The following is a 14755-nucleotide window of genomic DNA, read 5'->3' on the forward strand; positions in this document are numbered from 1 at the left end:
TCAGAGTCACAAGCGGCTTATCACAGCAGTCACTGCAGTCATGCACCAGAAGGTGCCAAGTAACACTGCAATGCTACCAATGGCATGGAGTCACCAATTTAGCAGCCTCAGCGGGAAACACATTGTATTTGTCTTTGTAATAAAATGCACATGAGCAGGGACCAAGTTACAGATGGTACTGAGGCTGAAGGGACACCTCACGATTTTGGGACCCCTCAGGACCTCAGCTCTATGGGATCCATTACTTGCAGCCTCCAGAGCCCCCACAAGTGAGGACTTCTCTTCAGGGAGAACCAGCAGTTTGGTGTTGGAATGGATCTCAAAGCACATGACAGAGGATGGAGGAATAGCATTTCCTCTATTTCATGGATGAAGAAAAGCCAAGGGCAGCAAAGACATAATGTGTCTTAGCCTACATGGGATCAATTGCAGATTTGGGAATAGATCTAGGAGAAGGATGGTGCATGTATGGGTGTGTGTGTGCATGCAGGGGTGTGTCCCACTGAAACAACCAGCCAAACCTCCACCACCTTCTCCAGAGCAAAGACTTCATCCAATAGCTCAACACCTCTATGGCTTACATGAAAATCCTTCCTCTACAGCCGTGACAACCAACCACTGCTGGTGGTTCCTTCCTGCGCCTCACTTAATACCCTCATTCCTGAACCAATTCACAGCATCCCACAGCATCTGTGGGGAATCACTGGAGCTTTCCAAGGCTTGATGGGACTTCGGGAAATGGCATAAGTGAAAGCCTAAAGAGGGTTTGACTTGATGTAGGCTCATCTTAGAGGAAGAAAGGAAAAAATGTCCATCAGATGATAGGAGGAAGGACCTCCTATCACCCTACAAAGCACCTTAAACAAGTTACAGACTGAAATACCCACAGGGATGTGGTCTGTTCTTCCTGTTCCCAGTTTACGTCCAGTCTATCCCCACCTATCTCTTTTTCCTTTTAAAATCTCATTTCTCTAATCTTCTGGAAGCAGCCAGACATAGTTCAAAAATTACCTTCCCCCCCGCCTCCCCTCCATTAAAGCCTGTCTCCCTCTCCCTTTCTTCATATACCTGTTTATATCAGTTTCAGATGAATGGAGAAGGTCCACTGAAAGTGTTTTTCTGTATTTTTTCACAAATTGGACCATTAAACCTGATGTATGATATTAGCAAAGTGTGTGGTATTAAGCAGAGTAGTATTTACACATAAAAATTATTTAGACTATTAGAGATTGGGATTGTTTTCCCTTTACACTGCTCAAAATGTGTCGGAAAGTGAGGGAGAAGTGCATTAGCAGAAGGATCAGTTGTGATTCAAGGCTGAAGAGTTAAAGCTCCCTGGACCACTGTAATTTTGACCCCTTCTCCAAATCATTATGCTAGGACATAGAGCCTTTCATTACTTGAGAATATAACGCTGGGCTTTGGGAGCTTTAACTCTGCATTTTTGGGATTTTGTGAGTTTAAATAATAATTTATTATTCTATTAAAATAGTTCTTTTTCATTTTTTTTTCCCAGTGAATTAACTTGGAGAGGTTTTTGAGAGTGAAAGGGAAAATTAAAAATGTGGGGAAACTGGAGAGTATTTCCACACATTGCAATAGTGTCTCTGGCTTGCAATGCAAATATATCCCAAAATGTACAATGTACTCAGCAGGGAAAACAAATGTGCAGATAGCTGGAGGAGAGAACAGGGTGACAAAGCATTGAGAAAAATTGCATGGGTTATCTAGGAGCTCATCTGGGTATATGCAACAATCCAGCAAGGAACTGTAATCATAACCTGATATTACAGAATCACAGAATCATAGACTATCTTGAGTTAGAAGGGACCCATAAGGATCATCGAGTCCAACTCCCTTCTCCTCACAGGACTACCTAAAACTAAACCACGTGACTAAGAGCATCATCCAGGTGTTCCTTGTACTCTGACAGGCTTGGTGCCATGACCACTTCCCTGGGGAGTTTGTTCCAGTGACCAACCGCCCTCTCAGTGAACTTTTTCCTAATGCCTATTGTTGCTGTTATTATTTTTATAAATATTAACTAAACGTTGAGTACTGTCATTGATCCCTTTCCCACCAGCAGGACCTCAAAGTCTGCTGGAGATCTCAAATCAGAGGCTTCTGTGGTTTTCAACAGCCTTTGGGCCAGGCCATTTCACCTGCAGGAAAAACCTGTTGCATTTCAGAGCTGTAACAAGAATGCCAGCAAGAAAAAAAGCAGAGAGAGAGTTAACAGAGTGATCTGCTGTGCAAGGTCTGGAAAAAACCCGACACTTTTGTGAAATAAATAGGGAGAAATGTTGAGACCGTGGATGGTGTTTGCAAAAATGGCAGCCATTGGTCAATGTTCTCTTTCTCATTATTCCTCAATTGTGGAACAAAATCAGACATTATCTCCAGGGATGTTTTGAGATGTAAATAGATGACTAGGCATGTTCAGATGATTTTTGCCATCCCTAGTGTTTATGTTTCATATCATTTCATGGGCACACTTCAATCAGATTGCATCAAAACTTGTGGCCAGATTAGGGGTGTTTTGACTGAAATAAAGATTAAATGTTACTCAAGACGATTTACAGCTGTCCAAAACTAGATCTAGAAGGAACCTGAAACATTTGTCTGACACTTTCAGAGCCTCAGGGGTAGGAAGTTGTGCAGATTTATATTTTTTATTTCTACCATCTTACAACCATTCACTAATGAGAACAATTTCTCACATCCTTGCTCTATGTAGGATACCAGCGTCACAGCCCTTCAACCATGGGGCTAGGTACAAGCGTGTTTACATTTGTGCATGTCCGGAGTAACTGATGGAGCAACCAGAGTCTGATTTAGACCCACAGCTTCAGGTCTGCAGAGTCACTTAGCAGGCATTTCGTCTCTGGGCTGTTTGCACTAGACTTGGACCATACCCAAATATAGCCAAGCTTTGAAAAAACTGAGCTCTCAGTTCAGGTTTTTCAGGATATCTCTAGGTTTTAGTATGTTTTTCTTCTGTCTCTGAGTTACAGCAGGTATCAGGACTTCAGGTAACACAGAACATTTCAATGAGGACTTGTTACTTGAAGAGGAGCATTCGTCTGGGAACTGATGATCATCACCACAGTCACATCCCACTCAGAATTTCCAAAAAGAATCAGTGGTCAGGGACTTTGTGGCAGGGAAGGATTCAGATTGGATCACCATGTGAGCTGGGTGTTTTATACACAGCAGGAACACGCTGTTTACACACTTTCCCTGGTCCATTCATGTTCAGATGAGTTTGGATGTTATTTGATTGATCAGGTCTAAATGAATCTTTGGGAAATTCCTTTTTTTCCATGGTGCATAAGCTGATAGCTGGATGAGGGGCAAAATACATCATGAATTTCCTATGGCATTTGGTGTCCCAGGGCAAAAGTGTAAGCTTTTTTGCTTCCTGCTGAGTCTGGTGGTACAGGGAAAAGGCAATTGAGGAGTCATGCAGCCAAAGGAGAATCATTTTCATCTGCTGTAACTTTGCAATCCCTGCACAGTGCCATGGGAAAGCTTTAGGACTTTTATAGCTTCTCCACAAGATGTGTTGGAACTGTGCTCAGTATATAACTGGGGAAAACCACATCAAAAGCGGGTGCCTCCGTGCACTGCATGACTTCCCGATAACTAACTTCAATTAGATTTATTTATTTATTTTATTCTGTTGATTCACATCTCACAGCACTTCGCTGTTCCTGACTCCCTGTCCTCAGATGACGAGAACTTGGTTTGTGCATCTGTCTTTCACTGCTGTCACATGAAGCGAGTCCTCTGTGTTGCATACAGATGAGACTTGGCTCTCGCCTGCGCAGCAGCCAGAAGGATATCCACAGGAATCGCAGCTCCCCAGGTGTAAAAGTATGGGGAAAAAAAGAGAATAACAGGCTCTCAGACTGCAGAGAAGTGGTGGAAGACACTAGTGCCACTCTGCCAGCATTTGTGTTTTCACTGCCAGCCTCACAATGTCTAGAGGTGTCCCAGAGCAGTGAAAGGATTGTATGTTAAAAAATGAATGCTCTGCAGTTGTCGCTAAGGAGCAAAGCTAGGACACGTGAGCCCTCAAGGGTGTGAAACCAGAGGGCTGTAGAAGGACCCCAGATGTCAATGCTTTTCTAATCCTGAACTCTTTTCTTTTTGCACTTCGGATTGGCAGTGGTAAGATTAATGGCTGGATTCTACCTATGTTCTCCAAAGTTTCTTGCTATAATGTCTGATCCCTGAAGATTATCCCTACATCTTCTTCAATCACTTTCTATTTAAGCATTGCCTTTACAAAGTCAGCTTTCAACCCTGCATTTGAGAAAAATATTAAGCTGTTTTGTCAGAGAAGACACACACTTCAGAAAGGGGCTCTTTCTGCAGCATGTGCCTCAGACCTCCCCAGCTTCTATTTATGCTGCTTTTGAGCATAAGGATAGTTTGCTTTTATCTGTCCAATGGATTTCTGTCACTGTGATCATTTGTCCCCTGGGAAAGATGTCTGTGGCTCTTTCCACCACCACCGAAACACAAAAGACCTCTTTTCCTTTTGTCAAGGAGCCAATGTCGAGAATTCCTGCTCTCTCACTTGGGGGTAGTGACTGACTTGGAAAGAACATCTCAATTGAGTATTAGTTTCCCCAGATGAAATATCACTTACCCTCTTCTTTGCAGTGCCAGTAATACGAATGGTCTCCAACCACTGTAATTGCTTCGCGGTAGATTGAAAAGGGAAGGAGCAGCTTTGCTGATTTGTGGTTTAGGAGAACGTACAATATATGTGTCTCCAACCGATATTAAAGATGACAGATTGAAATCTGAACCACCAAAGATGTGCACTGCAGATGATAAATTGCCCTCCAACTTTGAGAAGAGTTGGATCGTGGCTCAAAGTGCAAGGGAAGGCGTACACTGAAAGCCAGACCAATGTGTAATCTCCACAATTAGTGTAAGCATCCATCCTGCATCTGTAGAGTGCTTTCTATTTCCATATGGATGTAAGTGAATTAGTGTGCTGGGGGCTGATAGCCCCATTAGATAGCCTGCTTTCCTTTAATGGTTTGATAAAAGGAAGGTGACAAGAAGATAGATAGAGGCAATACTCCAGGCTTCTTGCCGTAGAACCATTATCATTAACAGCATTAATTAGCCTATAATACACTGTACAGAAACACCAGATACAACCAGTTTAAAGGGAAGTAACCTGACAATTGTCCGTGATGTGATAGCTTAGCATTAGCATATACTGATCATTGAATATCTTTATCTTCCTAACCTGGCTTTTCAAAAAGGGAAGAATTCCCAAGGCTGCCTTGCAGGCAGCCTCTCTAACCAAGTCATTAAAAAGACACATGATTATGGAAGCGGGAGCCACAAGGTTGGTTGCAGACGCCAGAACCTTTTGCCATGCAGTCCGGGTTTACCCTTTGGAGACTATTTGCGCTTAAGGGTACATCAAGGTGGACTCAAATGCTTCTAAATCTGACAGCCTTTCCCAGCAGAGACTGGTAGTGCCTTTGGAGAGCTCTGGTGAAGAGAAGTGCAGAGAACAACCCTGAGTTTGCCTATAGGAGGTAATACAGACAGATATAGATAAAATTGGAGTACAGCCCTAGACCGGGGTGTTTCAGCCTAAAGCCAGCCTTAACCATCCTGCAGTCTGGACGTGCAGAGGTGATAAAGTACCCTAAGGGAAAACAAAACATTTTACTGTTACTTCTTCTGAGCAGCTAGCCAAAAACCCCAAGGCTCCTACTAAGAAGAGAAGTAAGAACTGTGTAATCAATGGTTTTTTTAAGGCAATAATCTTTCTCTGCAAGGAATGTGTCCAGCCACAGAATCACAGAAAGACTGTTGAGTCCCTTGAACCAAAGTTGAATCAGGGGCATCTAGCTCATGCTCAACAGAAGTTTATCCAAACAGTTGGTGAAAACCCTCAATCAAGGAGATTTTTAAAGCCTCCCTTGTTAAGCCATTTTAGCGTTTTGTTGTGAACATGACTTCTAGTCTCCCCTAGTATCCACATTAAATGTTCTTTGCTGAAAATTAAGCTCATTTCTTATTATTTTTCTCCCAGTGGATTAGAAGAATTGCTCTCATCACTTTTTCAAGTATCTTTGGTCTCCTGGAAGACTATTATTCTATCTCTACTTGGCTTCTCTTTTCTTGGCTAAAGAAATACAATTCCTTCAACCTATTTTGCTGATTACAAAAGTAATCGAAACTACTGGAGAGGGTTCCCTTGCTAAGAGCACAAACCCTCTCTCAGCGAGGAGCCCTGAGACTTTTTTCATCAAGCTTTTCTGCATGCTGCTTCTTCAGCCTGTGTGACACTTTTCCCCACCAGCATAACTGCACTGAAAGGAATACTGAGTTTTAATCTAACTGCTCTCTGTGCCTCAACAGCCTGAGGCACGTGGGCTGTGCAAAACCCTCCTCGGGTTCTGGGTAGGTCCTCAGGGGTTAGGCTGATATCTAGGCTGGTTCATATTGTCTGACACCGGAGCTTATCACAGGACTGTGAATCAGCCACGGCTTTGAGACAGCCTTCACACAGAGCTTCCAGAAAGAGACAGAAAGGATTTTAAATTCAGAAAACTCCAGTGTTATTTGAATAAAAAATCCAATTGATTTCTCAGCTAGAGGATGGAAAGAAATTGACACCTCCAGGGGATTTTTCATCCCAGATGCTAACCTAACCTTTGGCTGGAATGAAACTCTCCTTTTCTGGAGGGACACTTAGGGTTTGCTCAGCCTGGACACCCAACATCTAGATGGCCTATACTTGATGAGTTACATGTTTGTGCTGGTTTTCTTTTGCTTTCTCAAAAACAGCTCCAGTCCAAACAGAAGGAAAGGATGATTGATTGATTGATTGATATGGTGATGGAGCAAAGTTTACGCTCCTGATTCCTTGGGTTGCAGCACTTTTATATCTAAAAGTATTTCTTTGGCTCCTTAAGCAAGGGCTTTGACCAAAGAAATCCTTCCAGATCTCTTCTTGAGCTTACTGTACATGGCCTCAGGCACACTCCAAGGTCAGCCATTCTGCCTGTCCATGCAACCCCCAAACTCCTGGGCACGACACACCCCAGACTGCCAACAAGTACCTGCTGTCACCAACGAAAGTCTGTTGGGATCATGAGAAATGCACTCACTGGAGAAAAGTCTCCAGTGAAAATGAGGGACAAATGAGACCAGGATGTCCTGCAGTGACCAGGTGGGCACCCTTCAGCTAGGTCTTGGCAGCTCCGTTTTCCAGCTCTTCTGTTTCCATACTGTCCTTCCTAGAGGGAACTGCCTTGGCAATGGCAAGGAAGAGATGCGGTCTTCAATATCACTGTTTTTCTTGGGAGTGCAGTCTCATGAGGAGTTGCAGGGTTGCCTTCAAGCCTCTTCATAGAAATGCCTAATTTAGATGCTGTAACCAGCTTGACATCTAAACCAGAGCTTTCTGACCTTGAGCTTACAGACAGCCAGTGTAAAGAGCTAGGGTTTGATAGCTAAGGTAGATGTCAGCAGTAAGCAGTTACTTATGGCCCATAGCTTACCCAAGGACAGCTTCCTGACAAAAAGATGCACTCCTACCTGGCATTGAAAGCAACCCCTGGTCTATTCCATCTATGCTCAGGAATCAGCTGTGGAGGAATTTCTAGCTGACCAAATCCTCCCTGACTACCTTCACAGCCAAGGGACAGAAGTAGGCACCACAGCATGAAGTTTATCTGTCCAGGCACGGATGTCTCCTTTAGAATGAGACGATTCATGTCTGAGAGGTTCTTAGGGGTGCATGGATGGAGCGTAGGGGGTGAAGTTCATTGTGGTTGTGAGTTGAACCTCACTTTGGAGCTCACCTCTTGCAGCCATGGGGCATTGACACTGGGGAACCATTTACACCAGTATTTTGTTGGTCATCTAATAACTGCTTTAGTGAAGTGCAAAAAGAAATGCTGCCCATTCTGCTTGGTCTGGGGCTTGGGAGGGAGGGAAAGGAGGAACAAAATCTTCCTCGGGGGATGAAAAATATGGAAAAATGAAATAGACCAGGCAACAGAGAGACTGACAGCTGGAGCCTGCTGGATCTATTGCTATTGACCGTAAGCTTGGTTAAGGTGGCAGTTATCAGCTGCAGTATCATCCCACCTAAAAGTGGAAAGGAAATATCAATACTGAAATGTTAAAGGCACCAAAAAAAAGCAGAGCAGAGAGAGAAAGTGAAATAATGGGACTGCAATGATTAAGACAGACAGACAGACAGTGATGTTGCTGCAACAACTCTCAGCAGTGCTGGGAATGAAAGTTACATTTCATTGTGAGAAAACATAAAAGGAGATGAATTTGCTCTCATGCTGCTTGCAGAGTTTAGTAGACTGCAAAACAGATTTCCTGGGTTCTCTGAAGGAATTGTTTAGAGGAAATGCCCAAGTCACGGGGGTTATTCTCTTTTGCTTACAAAAGATACCTGGATATAGTACCTACAACTTCAGTTTTGGAGCAAAGGGTGGAGCAAAGGGATGGAAACACAACCTCTCCATATATATTATAAGGTATGAAATGGCTTGAGGTCAGTGTTTTCTCAAGAAAAAAAAAAAAAAGCATTTTGTTCTTGCTGCTTTGAACTTGTGTATTTCCCATTGCTTGAGGTGAATGAAAATCTGCCCTGAAACAGTGTACATGCATCAGCGTGTGTATGCATGTGTGAGCAGGGGTCAGATGGGCACGCAGCATTGTTATAAATAAAAAGAAAGTGGCTGTCTTTTTGCATTGTGCTTGGAACTAGGGCTTATTTCCCTAGAGGTGCACATGTCCCATTTTATTTATGATCTCTAATGGCACCATCCCAAATGATGGCTGCTCCACAGATGGGCCTAGATCCCCAAAGGGGACTGTCCCATGAGCGCAGCTTTTCAGCAACACTAGCCACCTTTTCCTCACTATTTGGTGCCCAGTGGATGTGGACACCCTAGAGGACCACCTTGCTTTGAGGAAAGGCTCATTTTTTTACTCTTTTGAAGAAATACTGGGCAAGCACAAATCTTGAGGATACTTTTGAAGCACAAGGCAGTTATATATTTCATGCAAAGCATTTCCTTGCAATGAAAGGTTTCAAGATTACAGCTTTCCAGGGCTTTCCTGTACTCGAGATCAGCATCACCAATCCATGGATCTCCTCTGCTACCCCTATGGCAACTCTAGGTTTGCACATCTTGCTTAAGGACAATTTCACAGAATCTCTTTTCCTGCTGCAAAGTCAGCCTAGGAAACCTTTGCGTCGCTGCCCAGCTCCTTTCCACATCCACAAAGTGGACCAGGAGAGCTGTTCATGGGACCACACCAAAAACCATGTCACTGTCACTGAGATATCTGGCCAAAAGACAACCTTCTGGTTGTGGGTGATTTTTGGAAGGGAGGTGTGGGTATATAAGGGTTATTTTCAACTGAGATTATCTAGCAGATTTTCAAAATAATCTCTACTTGAAAAATCAAGCTTGTGATGGAGCGGTAGCTGCCCTTCCCTCCTAAGATGGAAGCATCTGCTCTCCCTTATTCTTTTACTCCCAAATCAGCCCCTGCAGTCCCAGAGAGCTTATAAATAATAAAAAAAAATAATCAATGTGACAGCAAGAAAAAGGGATCTGCCCTAACTATGCAATATACCCCTCCAAAACCTGTGCACAATGCCTGTGGTGTTGCTGATGAGGCCAGAAGGAGCCCTCAGGAGAGCCAGCCTTCCAGCCTTATCCTGCTGAGAAAGCACCCGTGTCCCCCTAAGCACCCTGAGAGAGCCTTGATTTAGGTCTGGCTCATACTGCTTTTCTCAGATGAATGGGAAGGAGAATTTGGAAGAAAATCTTGTTTATAGTGGTGGTCAGAAGCAAGGCCAGCGGGAGAACGTATATATGCAAGAGTGTTCACACACATCTAAGGCTTTACCTCGGTTGTCTCCTAAATAATGTCAAGAAGCATCGGGATGGCAGAAGGCAGCTGCAGCCATCTCCTTCCTTCCCCTTGCAGGCCTAGTTCTAATTTTTTTCTTGCCCAGTTTTCAAGGCTATTTCAGGTCCAAATTTTTCCTGCACGCTCCACCTCTTCTCCCTTCGTTTTTCACCATGCTGGGAAAGAAACATGAAAGCTGTGTTTGCTCTGCAGAGCAGAGAGGACCTGTGATTGCAATTATAGCTCTCAAACTAATGATGTGCAGAGACACTAGACAACAGTAGTCTCTGTCCACAGGATGGGGATATCCTGTGTTGTCCTAGCTCTGGGTAGCTTCAGAAAGAGAGAAAATCAGTTTTTAACAGGGGAGCATTTCCTCAGCTGGTATAAACCAGCATAACCTGATGCCTTTCTAAAGGCCGGGATGGATGACAATAGCCCCAGGATGATTTCCCACAAAACTTTACAGAATCTGAATGAAATAAGGACAATTCGTTGCAAGTCCTTAGCAAAAAAAGCACACAGCTTGGTGCTTAAATTTCCCAGCCATCTCTGCTATTTTTACGTACAGCCAGCCAGTGCCATATTTATTTTCCCAGCATCACTGCCTGCTTGTTTTACAAGAACAGGACTTGACATACAGGTGTGTTGGGCAAATAACTTGCCCAGTGCTTCAAAAAGTCAGCAAGAGAGTCAGGAATCACAGCCTGGCACCATGCAAATAAACATTTCCATCCTCTGGCTGTGTGGAAAACTGCAGGTGTGGGATTTAAGGAATGGTGGGGAACTGGGGGTAGGGAGAAAAGTGTAAAAAAGGAGCTGAGAACAGTGCCTGCTCAATGAATGTATTTGAGTGGGAGACAGTTAAAGGCTGGTTTATGGTAACTGCATCACACATTCACATTCATCTTTCTCTAAAACATTCTGAGTTTTCTTTACTCACTACCAAGGCAACTAATTCCTGCAGGAAAACAGGGTGAACTCACACAGAGCAGTTGTAAACAGCAGTGAGCACAGCAACACCGCGCTTGTAGATGCACAGTGGCCAAGTCCAGAGCAGTTCAGAAGATACAGAGAAAATTTCTTCGCATCTAGAAACCTCTCACCACCAACCCATGGGAATGCACAGACCAACCATCTGAATACGCCATGCAGGGCCCACCCGCGCAGTGCATGGTGCATCAGATATGCTGCTCGGATGCCGATGGATGCTCAGACATGTTCAGCTTCAGCGAACAGCACTGCTGATGCTGGCAGGAGTTTGCCTTCTCACATCTGACTCCAAACATCTCCCACCCTCTCCTCCAGCTCAGCTTCTGTGAAAAACAGGAAGGAGAGGTGGCCTTGGAGGAGCTGAGAGCAGAGAGCAAGACACGCAAGGCATCTCTGCTCCCACCGTTAACGGTGTTGATCTGACTTACGAGCACTACAGGTGTCAGAGTCTAGACTTGAACCTTAGTATCCCACGCTGGGACAGGGTGAGAAGGAAAGTTTGTCCTCATATGTCCTGGGTGCAGTCCTGAGCCATGCCTCTGCAGGTAGCCCACTGTGATGTGACAAGGAGGGAGGCAGCTTTGGCTGTCACCTCTCCCAGCAGGGCTCACAGACGTCAGGGAAAGAAGGGCTGGCACTCAGCTGGCAGAGCCTTGGCTTAGTTACAGCATCAATGATGACCCTGTGGCCTTTGTGAAAAAGTATTCTCAGCCCTCGGGCTGGAAAGGTTGGACACCTCTGGCTGATTTATCCAGAGGCACTGACACAGGCAAGCAAGGTCCCAGCCTGGGAAAGTTTGCGGAAGATGGATAACAAGGCACAGATATTAATGGGCCATAAGGGAAGGTGGCAGCAAATATGAGGAAGCTTCTGGTACCTGACACTTGCCTTTCAAATATAATTGCCCCTTGTCTGGCTGATGGAGGGATTTGAACCTGGTGCTTCCTATGCTGGAAGCACAAATCTCCAGGGTCTGCATGAAAGAGCAAGGACATCGCTGCACTGCTGACCCATCCCTTCTGCTAACGGCGAGGTCTGAACCTTGAGCCTTCAGCCAGACATTCACAATTAGCAGCACGCACAGACGGAAGCATCTCCATATTAACCCATCATCATTGTCTGCCCTCAGACAAACCTGAGAGCAACTGAGAGTTTCCCCACACAGCATCTACCTCCCCAGCAGCTGGGCAGGTTTAACGGCACTGTTGGCACAGCCCCTTATTTGTTGCTGCGCTTCAATCCATTGATGCTAAGGGTGGGGTTCCATCCCACCAGCCACATCCAAAGTGATCACCTGGTGCTCCCTCAAGACAAATAACCACAAGCAAGTGCAACTTACCTTAAAATAGAGATGGTAAACAGATCAGGCAACCTGAACCTTGGAAAAGCTTGTCTTTCTCCATTGACTAGGAAGGGAAAGAAGGCTGATTAACTCTGATGCAATTTTTGTATTGTCTCTAGTATAAGACCTTAAAAAATGATGCTGCAGTCATGTCTCATGAAAAGGGAGTCCTAAGCCACAACATGTCAGAAAATCACACTCTAGAAATAATGTAGAATAGAGGTAGCAAGATGATGATACAACAATCAATAAAGCAGAGAGGTACCAACAGTGCTGAAAGAGAAGCCCACTACTGAATGCAATGTGAACTCTCCACCCAGGTGGAGGAGGAGGAGTGGGAATTTATTACTCTGCTAGGCACGACAGTATAATGAAACCCATCGTCTGGCTTTGACCTTTTCTTGACAAAAGAAACTAGAGATTTTAGGGTGCTTCCTTTTCACAGGGTCAATTTCTTGTACATTAAAGGGGATGGAGCTTCAGGAAGACAAGCCTAACCTTCTGTATGTCAAATCCCCCTGAGATGTTTCCTGCAGGCCACCTAAATATTAAGTCCTCTGAATTCCCTTCAAAATTGGCTTCCAGTATCCATACTCCAGTCTACACTTGATTCTTCCATATGTACTATCATCTGTAATGTCTGACCTTTTCCAAGGTTGGTCCCCTGTTTCAACTGGAGATTTTGCAACAGATTAAGGACAAATGTCTGATTCCTACACAAAGTGAACTAGAATTGGCTCCCTGGTTTTCAAAGGGAAAGCAGGAGGAAGGTGCAAAGAATGACTGTCTCCAAAAGTTTGCACAGAGCAAGAATGGTCTCCTGCACCATGGCCTTACAGGTTTAACCAGGCAGGTCTCCTGCCCTTTGTCTGGGCTCCTCCAGCAGTTCTCCAAAGTCAACAGGCAGCCATGCAATCGTACAGTGTCCTAGTATGTTGTGATCACTCCTTATTATACTGTACTCTCCCTACTCCTACCTCTCCTGGGGTGCTGAACACTTTGGGCAAGGCCTGCCAGTTGTACACACACCCAGCACTCATCCACAGTACCATGGATTTGGTGTTATCCTGTACATGTGCAGGATTGAACCCTTGCTGCTTACCTCAGGAATCCAAGGAGGTTTTGAATGCTCCCCCCACCCCATTTTCTGCTGGCACTGTGTTTTGTCTTTCCTGAGACACACAATATTTTGTGATTTTGATTTTCAGATGAACAATGACAATGAAGAAGATAAGAAGAAAAAGATTCACTTAATTTTCTCCGTTAATATGATACATTTTGTACTTCTGCCTCCCTCCTTTTTACTCTGAGCTTTCACTGATTCAAGGATCTGTTAGCTCGTACTTGTTGGAAACAGCTCATCTCTGTTTACTGTCTCTGCAGGAGGTATTATTGCCTCTCACAGCTTAAATTCATGAATTTTTTTTTCTGTTTGTTTGTCTTTATCCATCTTCAGCCTTCCTTGTTGCCTCCACTTCCTAGTTGGATCTTCAAACTACCTTTGAGACAAACCTTATTGTTTATCCAAGGGATCATGTTCAGATAGCCTACTCTAGGTGCCTTGCTTTGCTACCACAATGATGGAGCACCACCAGCAAAGGGCTATCCAGCAACTCACGTCCATTGTAACCCATGGGGTCAAAAGGAGAATTCAAATCTGCAATTTTAATCACTAGTCTGAAAAAGAGACCTGACTTCTCTCCCAATGACAGCGGTAACTGATTTTGATAAGACCAGGATGGTCTTCTAGCAGAGAGGGAATGGCCAGCTGCCCTGGACACTAGACAGAAGACCTGAGAGTGACCTTGATTTCCATGTGCACCAATGTATGTGCTGGTTTTTCACATGTAGGATTTCTCACCGCAATCTGCCAACAATGAAAGAGCAAGATCACAGCAGCCTTTCCTGGGGAAAAGTAAAGCTTCTTAGGAACTGTTGAGACCTCAGAAGCGACCGCTGTGAGAAGGGGAAAGCTCATGCATGTTCATGCAACAGCATAAGGGACACAGCGCCAGGAGACCAGGCTGGGAGAACAGATAATGCATGGCTTATTATGAAACAACAGTTAAGCTGTAGCTCTCAGTTATCAGCTTGATCACCATTAATATAAGAGCATTATACTTTTGTATTCCTTCTTTGCCCTGTGCTTGCAACTAGGAAGCACTCCTCACCAGCCTTTGCAGGTTTTCTAGGGTCAGTTCTAGAGAGTAGGTTCATGGCCAAGACCATCAGGATGGGCAGCAGCCCGCTCTCCTCCTCCAGCATGTGGTTGTCACTGTACCAGAAGCAGCTCACCCCAATTCCAGTAGGGATGATGTGAACGTAGCACCAGATCCAGTCTGAGGATGCTGGGTAAGGCTGATGGTGAACAGCCTCAGCTGCTCATTTGCCACTACCTCAGTGCCCCTACTTTGGGTAAGCTAATGTTATTCCTACCTACAGACACTTTCTGCAGTGGTGGGTGGAGGGGGGATGCTCATTGCAGAG

Source organism: Falco peregrinus, chromosome 6 (genome assembly GCF_023634155.1).
Source record: "Falco peregrinus isolate bFalPer1 chromosome 6, bFalPer1.pri, whole genome shotgun sequence".
NCBI lineage: Eukaryota > Metazoa > Chordata > Aves > Falconiformes > Falconidae > Falco > Falco peregrinus.